This window comes from Cervus elaphus, chromosome 5 (genome assembly GCF_910594005.1).
Source record: "Cervus elaphus chromosome 5, mCerEla1.1, whole genome shotgun sequence".
In the NCBI taxonomy this organism is placed as follows: Eukaryota; Metazoa; Chordata; class Mammalia; order Artiodactyla; family Cervidae; genus Cervus; species Cervus elaphus.
In genome coordinates this window covers 52,858,391-52,876,483 of record NC_057819.1, presented here as the reverse complement: position 1 = coordinate 52,876,483, position 18,093 = coordinate 52,858,391, and positions in this window count along the sequence as shown.

Below are 18,093 nucleotides of genomic sequence, written 5' to 3'. Positions count from 1 at the left end.
ATCCGGAGAAACCCGGGTCTGCACTCCGAGGACCCCCGGCTCTCATTCCCAGACTCACAACCCAAGTCTGCATTTCTCTGGGAGCAGCTTCCTGACTCTTTTTTCTTTTTTTAAAGCTGTACCTGCTGAACTACCGGATTTCAAGAAGTGTGCCTGGCTGACATATCGAATAGCACTCCTCAGCCTGTTTAATCTAAATTGACTGCATCTTTGTAGCAATGGCCACAGAGAAAAACAAAAGAATTCTTAATGAAAAAGGCACTTCTCTCCTGACTCGAAAGTACGGCAGCAGCAGCAGCATCTAAACATTTCTTAGCATTCTACACACTGCTGTTCAGATGCAGACATGGGGAGGGAAGGAAAAAATGAACTTTACAAAAGTGAAATGTGGGTTAATTAACAAGTGGGGTTTTCTCCCCCACCCCGGATGGAGAGAAATGAGAAACGTATTAATGTCTGGTTCTTTATACTCTCCAAGATTTCTTCAGTGTTTCCTAATTAAAATGCAGCTGGAAAATGAACACAGGGGAGAGGGTGGTAAACGGGGTGGGGGTCTGTCTTCCTGAGGCTTCGTCTGGAGCCCCCAGACTCCCACCAGCAGGGATCTGCCCTCCCACACACAGACACTCCCATCCATGTCTGTTTGTGTTTCCTTCCTTGAGTCCGATAGGAGGTTGCCCGCATCATCCGCATGGCTTGGAGTCCCCAACAAACCACTCAGCATCCTGTTTTTGCCAGCTCAGAGAACAACCCCAAGGCCCACAGCAGACCAGCAGACACGCTTGAGATTCCTGTGGTCTTTGGATCACCCCTCTCCACTCACAGCTCCTGACTCATGTCACTTTAAAAGGGGTGGGAGATGTCCTCCCTGGTCTCGGACACCCTTGATGTGTAAAAGCCACAGCTCCACACAATAACCCATGATTGGCTTGGGCTGGTCAGTGACAAGGCCATCCCGATGCTTTCCCCCTTGTCCATTGCCTTGCTCGAGATGGCTGCAAGTGCCATCAATCAGGAGGCATGAATGCAGAGCAGTGCCAGCCTGTGTGTGGGCATGACAGCCTTGCTCCCAGGTGATTGATGGAACCTCATGATGACACTGTTCTCTTTGGGCCTGATTGCTAGGATCTCCTTATTGCCTGGGTGGGGATAGTATAGCGACGGTGGGGAGAATTTTTCTAGTAGAATCCAAGTAGGCCATATCTTTTCTTCCTTTTCCTTCTCTTTCTTTCACATGAGGTTCTACATTTTCTAAACACACACACACACACTGTTGATTCCTAGAGCCAAGCCAGTCAGTTCAGTAGCCATTAGCCATTGATGGCAATTTAAATTAATTAAAATTAAAGAAAATTGAAAATTTAGTTCTTCAGTCATTCTAGGAATATTTTGAGTGCTCTGCAGCCACATGCGCTGGAGACTACTATATTGGACCTCACTGAGTTACAGAACATGCGTGTAAGTCAGTCATTTCAGTTGTGTCTGATTCTGTGCAACCCCATGGACAGCAGTCTGCCAGGCTCCTCTGTGCATGGGGATTCTCCAGGTAAGAATGCTGGAGTGGGTTGCCATGCTCTCCTCCTGGGGATCTTCTGGACCCAGGGATTGAACCCAGGTCTCCTGCATCTCCTGTATTAGCAGGCAGGTCCTTTACGACTAGCGCCACCTGGAAAGCTCCCATCATCGCAGAAAGGTCTATCAAACAACCTCTCCTAGAGCATCTGTTTCCTCTTGTATCTTAAGCACTCCTATGCCTTTGAGAATCCTCTACCAATAATTTTTACAAAGTGAAACTTTTTTTCTTTAATGACAAGTTAACTCAAAACTAATGAACTCCCTTTAGGCTCCTAATGGAAAGTTCCCCAGCTACTGTACTGATTGATAGAGCCTTTTCAAATAGTTGAACAGGGTGTGGCATAGTAGACACTGGAAAGGACCTCAGGTCAGCAGGATTAATCTCAGGCAGTCCTGACCCTTACCTATTCCTGTAGGTGATTTCCCTAGGCAGTCCTAATTCTAGGTAGAAGAAGATAGTTTTTGTTTAGTCGCTAAGTGGTGTCCAGCTCTTCGTGACCCCATGGACTGCAGCACGCCAGGCTTCCCTGTCCTTTGCCATCTCCTGGAGTTCGCTCAAACTCGTCCATTCAGTCAGTGATGCCGTCCAACCATCTCATCCTGTCACCCCCTTCTCCTCCTGCCTTCAATCCAAGAAGCTACTACAGGCTAAGCTGTGAGTCAAGAAAGATACCAAGGCATCTCCATAAAAATTTGCACAATAAATAGAAAGTAATAGCTCCTTTAGAACTACAAGGTAGACCACAGAACAAGTTCCTGGCGGTGGGGCTTTGAAGTTGGGTGGAGATGCAGGGAGCAGTGAAGCACTTTGATGCAGCTGGAAGCACCTTCAAAGCTTCTAAGGGGAGAGATTATAGCAACTACCTGTAAGGATTGTTCAGGTCCTTTGTGTACGTGTTGGTGGGGGCAGGGACTGGACCACACAAAAAGTAAACAAATAAACCCAAAGCTCAGCTTGAAGCACTGTCCCCAAAATAAAGACAACCAAAGGAAACAAAGGATAGAATATGTAGTTGAATGCTTTTGCTGGAAAATTAAAAATTCCACCCGAACTTTTATTTGTTTTATTTGCTGACTTAGAATAGAACCTTGGTGGCAACTAGTAAATCCTTTCAATATCTAAATATCTGTCATTTCGGTTCTTTTTTGCAAAATTTCCCAATCCTTTTTCTTCTCATCTTTCATAGGAAGGATACACTTTGCATCTGATGAACAAGTCAGACAGCATGAATACAGGCTTTATCCCCGAGTCCCTCTCAATTTAATTTAAGATGGAGGCGTTCACAGTGCAGGCTCCATGACCATGTTATTATTCACAAATTCTTATGAAGTTTTCTTCTGCTCCATTGTGGTGAGGGTATGGGTGGGTGACGGCACATTCCTGGAAGCAGATTAACAGGATATTACCAAAGTCGCTTTCTGAGTCCAAGCTGCTTTGTCACAAAGCAGCTGTGAGCTGTTACAGTCACAAACCTGGGCTACCAAATGGCCCGATGTTTCCCATTTTTCAAGGAGTAAATGTGGACACAGGCTTGATCGAAAGTGAAAGCTGAATCAGGGAGGAAGAGTAGAAAAGAACCAAGGCTCATCAACTTTCCAGTTGGGAAAGTTCCAGAGGCTAGTGGTTAGAAATGTCTTAGAGTAAGAGATCCTGTGGCTTCCCTGATGGCCCAGACAATAAAGAATCTGCCTGCAATGCGGGAGACCTGGGTTTGATCCCTGGGTTGGAAAGATCCGCTAGAGGAGGGAATGGCTACCTACTCCAGTGTTCTTGCCTGGAGAATCCCATGGGCTCTCTAAGTGCCTACCACAACATTCCGTAGGATTCCAAAGAGTCGGACACGACTGAGCAACTAACACACACAGGAGATCCCAGCCCTTCTCTTTCTGACCCACCATGTTGGGGGAGTATGGATGGGATTGGGGAAAGGAGTTCTGTTAAGGCTATCTCTCCTGAACAGGGATGCTGAGAGACAGTCTGACCGAAGCTGCCAGCCTGGGTACAAATTAAACTTGGTCCCTCTTCAACCTTCTCCCACGTCCTGAGCTGTAGACATTGTCTGGAGAGAAGCAATTCCAGGTCTAAGCAACACTTCTGATAGGATACTTTGGCCCCTTTCAGAGTCACTGACCCTCCTGTGGCAGCTGAAGACCCTTGTTCTTGGGGCTACAACTCTGACCTCTTCTTACATAGAAAAGTGCAGAGTGAAAGTGTTAATTGCTCAATCCTGTCCGACTATTTGCAAACCCATGGAGCCTGCCAGACTCCTCCATCGGTGGGATTCTCCAGGCAAGAATACTGGAGTGGGTAGCCATTCCTTTTTGCAGGAGATCTTCCTGACCCAGGGATCAAACTCAGGTCTCCTGCATTGCAGTCAGATTCTTTACCATCTGAGCCACCAGGGAAGCCCTTCTTACACTGCAGACATCCTCATTTAAGCTGGGGATGGGGCAGGGGTGGCGGGAGGGGAGAGCTGGAAGCTGTCCTTCAGCTCCTTGCTGGTGGAGGCAGCCCCACTGTGTCACTCAGAGAGCGAGAAATAGTACCTTGATCTTGGAGGGACAAATCCCCTGAAAGTGAAGCGCCTTCATAATGAAGCTGGCTGTTTTCTTTTTCTTTAATTCTCCATAAATCATATGCACCAGTGTTGGCATGAGTCATATGGCTCGGCAGCAAAGCTCCTGCTAAGCCACACAGCTGCACAGGACAAAAATACCTCGGTGAATAGAGCGTGTTTGTCCTGCATGGTTTATGGTACAAATACAAAATCAGCAAAAATGCAGGGGTTCCCCAGCCTCTGAGTCTCACAGTCCCTTGGCTGGCTCCTCTGTCCCTCTGCTGCTCTGTGTCAACCCACTTCCCCACTTCCTTGCTTTTGTCAGGAAAGAGAAGGCTCTGATCAGGGTCACTGTCATGGACTGATTGATTTATCGATGAGCAGCACTTGGGTGCGTGTGTGCCCCGTCGCTCAGTGGTGTTCGACTCTGCCACCCTATGGACAGCAGCCCGCCAGGCTCCTGGGTCCATTTTCCAGGCAACACTCCTGGAGTGGGTTGCCATTTCCTCCTCCTGGTATCTTCCCGACCCAGGGATCGAACCCACGTATCCTGAATTGGCGGGTGGATTCTTTACCCCTACACCACCTGGGAAGTCCTGGTCAACACTTTTAAGAGAGTTTTAATATAGAACCTGCACCAGGTAAATGTACTTGGTCTTTTCATTCTAATGGAAAAATGGCAGACATGCCCCTTGTGAGAAGACTCGCAGGTGGATGGAATGACATGGATCCAATGCAGTCATGTAACCCCAACGATGAGCTTACCCTCGGTGGATTTGGGGGCCCCTGGGGCATCAGAGATGCTGTCTCTCTGTTGTAGATAGCTGTGTCCTTTCAGAGACTTGTCTGGTCAGGCTCAGTTCCAGCCCCTCCAGGCCTGATCTGGGACTGCTGGAGTGACCAAGACAGTGGAGTCCTTTCTGCTATAACCCAGGCCTCCTCTCCCCCCACCCCAACCCCATGACCAGGTTTTTCCTCCAGACCTCTTCCCCACTTCTCTGGAGCAGCAGAGATTAGCCCTGAGGCTCCTTCTCCCTCTTTATATCCTGTTTTAGAGCTGCCAGAGTCTTGTTTACAGGCAAGCTGTTTGTTTTCTTCTGGTTCATATTTAACAGTTTTACACGATCCCACCTTCTTTCTCCTCCTTGTATGGGTCCTTATGATCTCTGTGTTATTGCCTCATTGGATAATGAAGTTTCTGACACTAAAGTGTGCCATTGGAATGCATTTGCCTCCTTAATGGAGATTGTACTGAATGTAGGTCACAGTATCTGTTAGGTGGCATGTCTCGTTTACCTTCAGATTACGGTATCATTTAATATGTATTTAGGGCTTTGGTTTTAAGAGATGTATTTTTTTAATTAAACACATATTTTGAGTCCTGACATCTGACATGTTGGGCTTATATATAAAGTGTTTATATAATTTGCCTAAGTTTAGCGAAATATAAAATACACTAATGAATGATAGTAAATCACTCTACACATATAGACCTCTGTTTATTTGTGGCTAGACTAGAAACAGCCTAAGAGTTTTTTATTTTCAGAGCAGGAATAGAGACCCAGATGTAGAGAACAGACATGTGGACACAGGGGAGGAAGGAGAGGGTAGGACAAATTGGGAGCGTAGAACTGACACATATACACTACGAAGGGCTCCCCAGTTAGCTCTAGTAGTAAAGAATCCACTTGCCAAGAGGATGCAGGGGGCTCGGGTTAGATCCCAGGGTTGGGAAGATCCCCCGGAGGAGGAAACGGCAACCCACTCCAGTATTCTTGCCTGGAAAATTTCTTGGAGCCAGACGGGTTGCAAAGAGTCTGACACAACTAAGCGCGCACACACACACACAGGCACACACACACAGACACACACACACTACCATGTGTAAAATAGATAGCTAGTGGGAAGCCGCCGTATAGCTTAGGGAGCTCAGCTCGGTGCTCTGTGATGACCTAGAGGAGTGGGATGGGTGGGGGAAGGGAGGGAGGCTCAAGAGGGAGGAGATATATGTATACAGATAGCGGATTCACCTGGTTGTACGGCAAGAACTAACATAACATTGTAAATCAGTTATACTCCAGAAAAAAAAATAAGGGAAAAAAAGACTTCATAGGTAGACACATAAAAGAACACCCATTAAAATTTTCTATTTGTATGTATTTAAGAAAAAAGACTTCTTTTTCTAACATTCCGAGTACTATTGCTTCTGGATTTGCTCCCCCCTCCCCATACACAGGATAAATTCCTGCCTTTAGGACAGATTTCCAGCCACGTTTCTGCTTTGGGGCTTTAGAGGTGGAAAACAAGGAGAAAAGTAAGAGACAAGATGTTTTTAGTGATCATCTTTTCTCTTTGAACTATCCGCTGACTTCCTCAGGGAAGCCATCATCTTATGTGGTGAGAGAGAATGGATTTCAATGTCAAAGGGAACTGGATTTGAATCTATTAGTTTGTGACCTTGAACAAGCTGCTTAACCTTTCTAAGTCTCACTTTTCTCAGCTTTAAAAACTGGATGATGATATATATTTCCTGGGTTGGTTGTGAAATGAAAATGCTTAGCCCAGTCTCTATCTAAAAGGGTATTCGATAAGTGCCAATTCTCTTCCTATTTGGATCTTAGCTTAGACAACAGTATCAGATAAGTCATATGTAGAAGATTATATGAGGAAGTATTTCTGTCCTGTCCCCATCACTGGGTAAGGTAATTAAGTCATCAATTAGAATGTGCATCTGAAAAGTTACATTCATCTCGCATTGTGGATGCCCCAGCACTAAGCGACTAAGCCACTGCCCTAAGCCTCTTCTCCACTTACCACCCCTGGTCACATGGAGTCAGCCCTGTGGGGATGTGGGCAACAAGAGTGCCAGCTAGGCTCCCTGTTGGAGGAGGACCAAGTGAGGTATACACATACCTGTCACAACCAATTCCATTGTGGACTATGTTTTGAAGACTAGGGAGAATTATATGCCACCCACCCACACACATCCACCAAATTTCTATTTAAGTGGCTCCCCAGGTGGCGCTAGTGGTAAAGAACCCACCTGCCAAAGCAGGAGAGCTAAGAGATGCAGGTTCGATCCCTGGGAAGATCCTTTGGAGGAGGAAGTGGTAACCCTCTCCAGTATTCTTGCTGGAAAATCCCATGGACAGAGGAGCCTGGAGGGCTACAGCCCATGGGGTTGCAAAGGGTCGGACACCACTGAAGTGGCTTAGCACACATGCACTACTGTTAAAGATTCATTTCTTTTGTTTAAGAGCTTATTAGTGGCAAACACACACCTCAAGATAGCTGTTTTGAGGAATGGGGACTTCTTGGCTTGTGTAACTTGGGAGTTTAAAAAGGTGACATTGATCCCATGTCCATCTGGAGCACATGTGTTCATACTAAGTCATTTCAGCAGTGTCTGACTCTTTGTGACACTATGGACTGTAGCCCATCGGGCTCCTCTGTCCATGGGATTCTCCAGGCAAGAGTACTGGAGTGGGCTGCCATATCCTTTCCTACTCCAGGGGATTTTCCTGACCCAGGGATTGAAGCCATGTCTCTTTTGTCTCCTGCATTGGCAGGCAGGTTCTTTACCACTAGTGCCACCTGGGTGTCCACCTGCTAAACCCATCCCTCTGTCTGGGGTGCACAAAGGTTGCACTGGTTAGACTTGGGTCACAAGCCTTCTCCTGGAGCAAGGGTTAGAGACTGTCCTACCTAAACTACAGGGACAGAGAATGAGTTTGGGGAGGCTTGCCAAGATAAAAAGATGGTTTCTGGGCAGACAAATGCAATAGATGCTGACTATAAGCTACTATAGAACAGAAGATATTGTGGGAGTGTTAACACATGCGTCCAGGTTGTCAGCTGTATATCAGTCAGGAGACAGAAACTCCCCTACTTATTTTAACAAAGAGAATTTAATATAAGGAATTTATAACTAGGTACTGAAGCGCCAATACTTTGGCCACCTCATGTGAAGAGTTGACTCACTGGGAAAGACCCTGATGCTGGGAGGGATTGGGGGCAGGAGGAGAAGGGGATGACAGAGGATGAGATGGCTGGATGGCATCACCAACTCGATGGACATGAGTTTGAGTAAACTCTGGGAGTTGGTGATGGACAGGGAGGCCTGGTGTGCTGCGATTCATGGGGTCGCAAAGAGTTGGACACCACTGAGTGACTGAGCTGACTGACTGACAACAAGATAACTAAGTGTAAAAAGAGGATATTAAGATCCTAGGGTTGCGGTGGGGCGGGGGGGGGGGGGGGTGGTGGGGGGGTGAAAGGAAAGAAAATGGAATTATAAAAATCTAGAAGCTTGGAGATGCCATATAGAGCTAAAACCCAGACCCCTGAGGACGGGGTGTGTTTGGCTGGCGCTGGTGACTAGGGACACACACGTGTCTGGTTCTGCAGGGTCAGACCACCTAAACACTGGTTGTACTGGCTGCTATGGGAAAGAACCGCTTCTGCGAAGTGAAGAAGGGTGACTGAGGGGCTGCTCCAGGGCATGGCAAACAGACATGAAGCCAGTAGGGAGCACGTGGCAAGGAGTTAGTCCCTTCTCCTCCTCCAGTTTTGCAGGCTTGCTCTCATACCCACAATCCTCAGAACCTAATGTAGAGCTGTGGGCAAAGAAGAAACATGGTTTGTAGACTCCATATCCAGCCTCATAAAGCCAGGTGTGCAAAGGTGGGGCTTCCCTGGTGGCTTACCTGGTGAAGAATCCGTCTGCAATGGAGGAGACCCCAGTTCGATTCCTGGGTCGGGAAGCTCCCCTGGAGAAGGGATAGGCTACCCACTCCAGTATTCATGGGCTTCCCTGGTGGCTCACATGCTAAAGAATCTGCCTGCAATGCAGGAGACCTGGGTTTGATCCCTGGGTTGGGAAGATCCCCTGGGGGCGGGGGCATGGCAACCCACTCCAGTATTCTTGCTTGGGGAATCCCATGGACAGAGAAGCCTGGTGGGCTACAGTTCATGGGATCACAAAGAGCTGGACATGACTGAGTGACTACGCACATGCAAGCGTGGGTGTGGAGCAGAGGGACAAAGAGTGCCTAATCTGGAGGTCATCACTTTAGTGTGTGGCGTTTCCTTCCTCAAAGATGAGTGAATGGACCAATGACATGGAGGTTTGGGTGGCGCTGAGGAATGCTCAGGAACTCCTATTTCACAGTTCCTGCTTCCTTGGGCGGAGCAGACTTGGTATCAGGTGGACTTTACCAAGTGTGACCGTCAAATAAAGGGATGGCATAAAGCATTTTGTTAACTTGAGTTATTCTCTCAGGTATCCAGGTTACAAGTAGGTCAGGGTTTCCCTTTTCTCTCTAGGCTGTAGGTAGTCAATGTCTTAGTAATTACTGAGTCATGGTGATCAAAGTTCAGCTGAAACTTTCCTGATGACTAACAGAAACAGCCTCGACAGAGGACAGAGCCAGTGTGTTTATACAAAATGTCGGTCTTTTTCCTAAGGTAAGATTCTTCTCGTGGTGAAAATTTCTCCCTAACGCTGTTGCTTGAGATTAGCTCTGAGACCCTGAAGTTTTAGACAAATTGAATTTCTCTAGTTATTCTCACCATACTAGTAGGACTACTTTTGGTCCAAGAAAGTTTTGCGTGTATGTATGTGCTTAATAAGACCAGGTAGAAAGCTTACAGTCTGTGTAAGCAATAAATGTCAGAACATCAAGCACAATTTGATGAACTTTAGAAGAACAGTTATTAAGCAACAGAGCCCTTCTCTTTGCTGCAACAAATTATGAAGACTTCACTCTTTTAAAAAAGGAGAAAAGCTGAACAGCACTATGAAGCCGTGAATCCATTTTTGGTTTATTGTTAGCAAAAGGCTGTCATCAAAACTATTTTTATGCCTATTAATAAATGAGTCATAAATAACAATTGTTTCCAATCAGAATATACTTTCAAGAAAAAAAAATTATGGAGAAAGAAATTTATCGATGTGACTTGGCGCCTAAAAAAAAAAAAGTAAAAAAAAGTATCCTAATGTATTTCAAATAAGTTCTTTATAGTTTTCAAAATGCTTTCACATCTATCTTCCTATTCAGCCCTCACAGGAACTGCATGAGGTAGGTAAGATTTATCTTTCAGTCTTACAGGTTGGGAAAACAAAAAACGAAACATGTGAAGCTCAGAGAGGCTTAGTAATTTGCTTAAGTGGTGAATTGTGGAGCCAGGTCACAAACCAGGTTTTCTGAATCCTGCATCAGCCCTCTTTACTGCTTCTTTAACTGTATGGTCAGATTTCAAAAATATGTATAAAAGGAAATGATCATAGCCTGCTATTTCCTACATATGTCAAGTAGACAGGATCTAAACAAGATCTATCCCATTAGATATACCTATGAAATTTAACTTACTGGTAATTGGAAAGCAAGGTTTGGAATTTGAGAACAATACTATAGCTAACATTTATTGTTGTTTAGTTGCTAAGTCTGTCCGACTCTTTGCGACCCCATGGACTGTATCCTGCCAGGCTCCTCTGTCCATGGCACTTCCCAGGCAAGAATACTGGGGTGGGTTGCCATTCCTTCTCCAGCAGATCTTGCCTTCCCAGGGATCAAACCCGTGTCTCCTGCACTGCAGGAGCCCCCAGGGAAGCCCTAACATTTATCATTACTACTTGCCAAACTCTCTTCCTTGTATAAGCCCTAAAACTACCCAAAAGGTACATGTTTCTTTTAGCCTCATTTTACAGAGAATAGACAGAGTCTCAGAGAACTCTCCAAAGTCACTTAACCAGTAAGTTACAGAACAAGGCTCAAATCGAGATTTGTCTGATCCAAAACCCACACTGGTCCTGCAGGCTCAGACACCCGGTAGGACTGCCCCAGTAATAAACGCTGATCCATCCTGTTTTCCCAGACCTGCCCAAACTCAGAGCATCTAAATAAAAAGTATGAAGCCACAGTCTAACACAAGGCAAATATAGCCTCATCTGGGAAAGACATGAACTTCAGCTTTGATTTGCTGAGTCATCTTGGTTAAGACCCTCCTTCACATTCTTTCTCTGTTAACAGGAAATGACAATATCAGGGCTGTCTTATTGGCCATTAGCCCCTGATTTCTCGCCATCAGAGCTTGTCATCACAAGGACACCCCATTGACCAGAAGAGCGGGCCTTTCTTCCCTTACTTTGTTCAATATCCTAGAATGCAAGATGTCAGCTGTTAAAGCCAGTTATTACCTAATTGACAATAGTGGATAATATTTTTTTATATTTCAGCCCCAAAGGCAGACAGCAAAATTCAGTGTTGGCATGAGCAGTGGTGTTTTTTGAAATATTCAGGCACAACATATATCCCAACAAATAGTTCAGTTGTTTTTGCTAGCTTTGTATTGTCTTCAAAACATACCACAGGCATTAATCCATATCATGGACTTGGAGCTTTCTTTTTCCTGCTTAAAGTCTAACTTATTTTCAAATTATAAAACTTAAAAGTGCCTGAAACCACAAAACTTATTTTTTTTTTCTGGCACTCATAACTGAAAAAGAGCTGATTTTTTTTTTTTTTCCGTAAGATTTTTTAAATAAGGGATTTGCTCTTAGGCGGATGCTTGTTAACTGCAGCTCTTTTTTTTTTCTGATCAACTTTTAATGTTCTGAAAATCGGGGCTTATGATATGAAGAAGGCACTAACAAGTCCTAATCTGGGATAATGAGCTGGGTGGATAAATGAGTACATGGCCACCACCAAAAGATCATCATGGCCACAGATTTGCCCCCCGAAATTAAGTATAGATGTGATTACCTGAATAGGCAGCATTATTCCCTTAGCAATTGTGCTAGACTCGCAGTCTGAATTTATTTTATGTAATATTCTTTTCACTAACAATGTCTATTAAAGACATCTGGTGAAGGTCTGTAATGTTTATTCCATGGATAGGCAGCATAAGAGGGTGCTTCAAGAATTCTGTTTTCAGTTTAATGTTATGGGCTGTTAAAGAGAAGGTTTATGGGTGTCACATTATTAGTTGGAATTTGACTCAAATTGAAATCGGGCCCAAGAATTTACTTATCAGTAATATTATGAAGAGCTTTTAAAAATATTAAAAAGTTTCACTAAACAAGAATATTAGTATAACTTAATGTTTTACCTGCAGTTCTCAAGCCCATTCAAAACACTTCCTAATCACCAGATTTCAAATTCATATGTTAGCTTGTCTCTCATACTACAAGACTTTTAAAAATCAGAATTTTATTACGTCAGGTCAATATTTTAACCACAAGAAAAAAAAGGAGATATATATTTGCTGAAATGTTTGTGTACAGATGAAAAAGAAAAAAACCCCATATGCCATGGACCCTTCTTTAGGGTCTGACGAGCCGGCTTGAGCCACAGGGGTGGTATCGGGCAGGGAGGCCTGGCCTGAACAGAAGCTGCCGTATTCACACCACTGCCAAGTAGAAATGAATCACCCTGCCCACTGGCCGGGCTTAGCATCCCTGTAATTTCATTTTAAAACCTCAATGATCAAGATGAAAAGAAAGCAATAAAACATATCAAAGTTCTCCTCTTGCAGTTTGAAGAGCCCCCCATTCTGCCTGCCTGTGGCCTTGACACCTCTTTTGGCATCACTATTAGTGACACAAGGAGTAATTCACCACTGTCAGGGAATTTGGCTATTTCATCACCTACATGGGAGACCTGCATAACTCCATGGTGATTGCTGTCTAGATGAATTATGTGGCTCCTTCATGCACTTTTTGATTGAACAGTGATAACTCAGATAATGCATTATCCCGTGCCTCTCCTGGAGAGGAACCTGCTCTTTTTCCTTACAGAGCAGTGAAAGAAAGATTTCGTCAAGGCATTTAAAGTGACATCACCATGCCGATTCCCCTCTCCTTATAGTCAGTGAGAAGCAATTGCTGGGCTAGATTAAATATAGTAAAGGTAAATCTCCGTGACAACGCTTTCAGCTGTTTAGAGCTGGTGCTAATTGTTCATCAAGCTCAAAAAACGGTAGATGAAGCAATGCCCAAAATGTCGCTGATAACATTTATTTTATAATCTCATATTCATGTCTGCCAGGAAATCTACTGGCTTTGCCATTTATTCCTTCATCTTTCCATTCATCCATCAATCCATCCATCCATCCATCCATCAGATCCTCCATTTGTCATCCATTCATTCACTATTTTAAAATATTTTATTTATTTATTTTTGGCTGCACTGGATCTTCATTACTGCACTCAGGCCTTTGTAGTTGCAGAGAGCCAAGGCTACTGTTCATTGCAACGTGCAGGCTTCTCACTGCAGAGACTTCTCTTGCTGAAGACCACCAGCTCTAAAGCACAGGCTCAGTAGTTGTGGCACATGGGCTTAGCTGCCCAGAGGCGTGTGGAATCTTCCTGGATCAGGGATCAAACTTGCGTCCCCTGCATTGACAGGTGAATTCTTAACTACTGGACCCTCAGGGAAGTCCCCATTCGTTCACCATTCATTCAACACATACTGTGGCAGGCTCACTGGATGCCCAAGCTAGGCACTGGTGATTCAGTAGTAAGCCAAACAGATGGTGTTGCTTTTCTAGGAATTACTGTCTATTGCGGAGATAGAAATTAAGTATTTACAAGTGTGATGAATATTGGGAAGGACATATGCAGGATACTGTAGAAAGCATGTCACAGAAGAACCTAACCTCTTCAGAGGAGACAGAAAGACTTCCTGAAAGAAATGATCTTCACTGGAGACCTAAAGGATGAAAGACTGGGGATGGAGCCCCTTTGGCAGAGGACCAGCAGGTGCAAAGTGTCTGAGGCAGGCAGGAAGTGCAGAGCAAGCACGAGAAACTATGACGTCGATAATGGATGAAACATGGACAGGGAGGGGCAAACTGGTATAAGAGCAGGCTTACTACTGGTCCACACTGACCCGTGGACAGCAAACTAAGAAAAAAATAAAGTCAATAAGATTTTATTAGAACATGATTCTAGAAGCATAAGTAAGTAAGTAAGTGAAGTTGCTCAGTCGTGTCTGACTCTTTGCAACCCCATGGACGGTAGCCCACCAGGCTTCTCTGTCCGTGGGATTCTCCAGGCAAGAATACTGGAGTGGGCTGCCATTTCCTTCTCCAGGGGATCTTCCCAACCCAGGGATCGAACCTGGGTCTCCTGCATTGAAGGCAGATGCTTTGAATTTTAAATAATATTTTATTACATATATAATACATACTGAGTATACATATGTCTATAAAATATGTATATATATACTATATGGTGTCTGTGTATGTATACATATACGTACTGACACATACAGTTTTGATGACTATTCTTATTAAGCTATTCTCAAACTATGATTATTAAACTATAGTTTAAGTGAAAATAATAAAATGATCATACTTGTATCCACCACCCAGATTAAGGAATGCCTCTCTATAATGTAGTTTCTTTTTTTATTTTGCCATACCACGCAGCTTGTGGGATCTTAGTTCCCCGATCAGGAAACTGGGTCCTATCCACTGGACCACTAGGGAAGTCCTATATCTCTGTAACTTTTAAGACACCCTTTTTACCCTCTCCAACATATTCCTTCTCCTTCATATTTGTTTAGAATTTTACCACATGAATGCATATCACAAAACACCATATTGGTGTGTGTATTTCCCTGAATTTTATGTAAATGCAATTACATTCTATGTATTTTTCTGAGACTTTCTTTCTTGCACAAGATATGTTGAGAGTCATTCATGTTGATGTATAAACATTTCCTTTTCCTGGCAATAGAATTGAACTTCAATTTGGAGGTAAACTTTATGATGAGAGACAAAGCAGTATGCATTTTGCAAATCTATAGGCAATTTTCAGATTTTTTTTTATTCATTAGTTATCTCTGGCCTTCCTCACCCATCTGCATTAAGTGGCAGTGAAGCCAATAATGAGCAATATATTTACTGGATGCTACCTGATGTTTTCAAAAGGTTCTGTACTTTATGCCGTGCAAGCATATCATTGCATTTAATCCTTACCACAATGGTAGGAGGTAGGCATGCCCCAAATTTCCAGTTTGACAAGTGAGGGGAATTGAGGTCTAGAGAGATTAGGTGACTTGGTGTGGTGTCCCTTTAGGTGGCAGAGAAGTACAAAATCCAGTATTTTCCTCTCTCCTCTGAATTGCCAAACTGGACCATTCAAGCCTTTAGGCCTGCCTTTGTTCCTGCCAAAGTGGGAAGAAGGTGGTCCTAAAGGCTTGAATGATTGGAAAACTCCATGAACAATTTTTCCTAATAGTTTGTCTCATTTTAACCTCTGGGTGTGAGTCAAAGACAAACCCATTCTGATTCAATCCCAAGTCTTAAACGTACCCTTTCTTCTGGACTTGCAAGATTTTAGAGAAAAGCAACATCACAACCTACACTGATCAAGTATTGACCCCAAGGAAAGCTACATTCAATACCTACTCTCTACACTGTGTATAACTTTGGGGTACATTGCAGTGATTTAGTGATGAGACAAATTTGCCACAAATACCTTGCATTCTAAAACTTTCAAAGCTTATTTTCATTAATTTCTCATAACCCCAGTATCCCTCATAGACAGTATTGGCTCCACAGGCACACTTGCACTTGTCAGGAGTTGAATGATTGTTCAAGGAGACGAAGTGCTCAAGAGCAAAGATCTTGTCACTCCTGATCGAGTTTTCTTCTCCGTCTCACATGCTCTGTCTACACCCAAGAGTGCTTTCACCTGTGGAACTGCCTGGGCTCATCTTCAGAGTGTCTCTGAGGGCCTGAATCTAAGCGGACCACTGAGCTCAGCCTTGAGCAGAAACTATTCGCCATAGTTCCTGCGCAGAGGGTGAGTTCTCCAGGCTGGTTCTGTAGTCCAGGGCTGGGTCACCACAGGACAACCTTTCCAAGCCTTGGAGATGATGTGAAACATCAGGTATTGGTGTGTAACTTGCACACCAGCCTCTAAATTTACAACTGTATTTTTTTTTAATCACACCATTCTATCCCATTAGCTCTGTTTTGAAATATGTTTATCTACAAAACAAACCACTTTTAAAAAGTTTTTATTTTATACTGTGGTATAGTTGATTAATAATGTTGTGTTAGTTTTAAACCACTTTAAAAATACTTAGGTCTCAGGGTCTTTTCTGGGACTTCCCTGGTGGCTCAGTGGTAAAGAATCTGCCTGCCAATGCAGGAGCCACAGGAGATTCGGGTTCAATCCATGGGTTGGGAGGATCCCCTGGAGAAACCCACTCCAGTATTCTTGTCTGGGAAATCTCATGGAAAGAGGAGCCTGCTGGGCTAAAAAAGGGTAGGACATGACCACGCACACACACACACATATGGTCTTATCTTGCATAAATGAATGCCTAACTAGGCTTTAACACTGGAAGAGCTCCTGGACCTCCATTCTACTCCAAGGACTGTCACACATCTGCACCCGAGCACTGAAGTCCACTAGTCCCTTGGCATTTAAAGAGTTTAGATTCACTGTTTGAATCGCTGCAGAGAAACCCAGGAGAACCTTGACCTGTACTGATCTGTAGCTGAGCTGAGACAAATTTGATGAAAGTGAGCTGCAAGGTTGGAGAGTGGACACCCAGATACTTTAGCTACTGAATGAAAGTGATCAAATGCTCATGATTTGAGTTTGGGAGCAGCTTCACTCCTCTCTCAATTCTCAAGCTCCATTATGGGAGAAGTTATGTACTAAAGTGGTATTTGCTGATTTGGGGATACACAAAGGTCTGGGGTATCCTTCTTAAATGCCAGGAGTCTTCTCTAGTCATCTGTAACATTCCTTGAATGAAACATTCCACGTATGTATACATATATGTTGTTGTTGTTCAGTTGCTCAGTCGTTTCCAACTCTTTGCAACCTCATGGACTGTAGCACTTCAGGCTTCCCTGTCCATCACCAACTCCCAGAGCTTGCTCAAACTCATGTCCATCGAGCCAGTGATGTCATCGAACAATCTCATCCTCCATCATCCCCTTCTCCTTTTCCTCCTGCCTTCAATCTTTCCCAGCATCAGGGTTTTTTCTAGTAAGTCAGTTTCTTCACATCAGGTGGCCAAAGTATTGGAGTTTCAGCTGCAGCATCAGTCCTTCCAATGAATATTTAGGACTGATTTCCTTTAGGATGGACTGGTTGGATCTCCTTGCAGTCCAAGGGACTCTCAAGAGTCTTCTCCAACACCACAGATCAAAAGCATCAATTCTTCAGCACTCGGCTTTCTTTATAGTCCAACTCTCACATCCATACAAGACTACTGGAAAAACCATAGCTTTGACTAGATGGACATGACCTGCATACAGACTTATCAGGAAGCAGGTAAGGTGGTCTGGTATTCCCACCTCTTGAAGAATTTTCCATGGTTTGTTGTGATCCACACAGTCAAAGGCTTTGGCATAGTCAATAAAACATAAGTAGATGTTTTTCTGGAACCCTCTTGCTTTTTCAATGATCCAACGGATGTTGGCAATTTGATAGGACCTATGAAAAAGTTGCAAATATGAAAGAAATGGTATTTACTTGGTATGGTTAGAACAGTGGTTCCCAGCTCGGGTTGCTTCTTGCTCCCTGGGGGCTTTTGGCAATATTTTGTTGTTGTTGTTGTTGTTGTTTAGTCACTAAGTTGTTTCTGACTTTTGCAACCCCGTAAACTATAGCCTGCCAGGCTCTGCTGTTCATGGAATTCTCTAGGCAAGAATATTGGGATGGGTTGCCATTTCCTCCTCCAGAAGATCTTCCCAACCCACAGATCAAACCTGCATCTCCTGCAGCTCCTACATTGGCAGGTGGGTCCTTTACCACTGAGCCACCTGGGAAGCCCCCTTTGGCAATACTCAGAGATATTTTTGGTTGCTGCAACTGTCCAGAGGGAGTGTGTGGGGTTTGGGGTTGGGGATGCTTCTGCATTTACTGGGCAGAGGTCAGAGATACTGCTAATCCTCCTATAGTACTTGGTGCAGCTCTCCATAACAAATT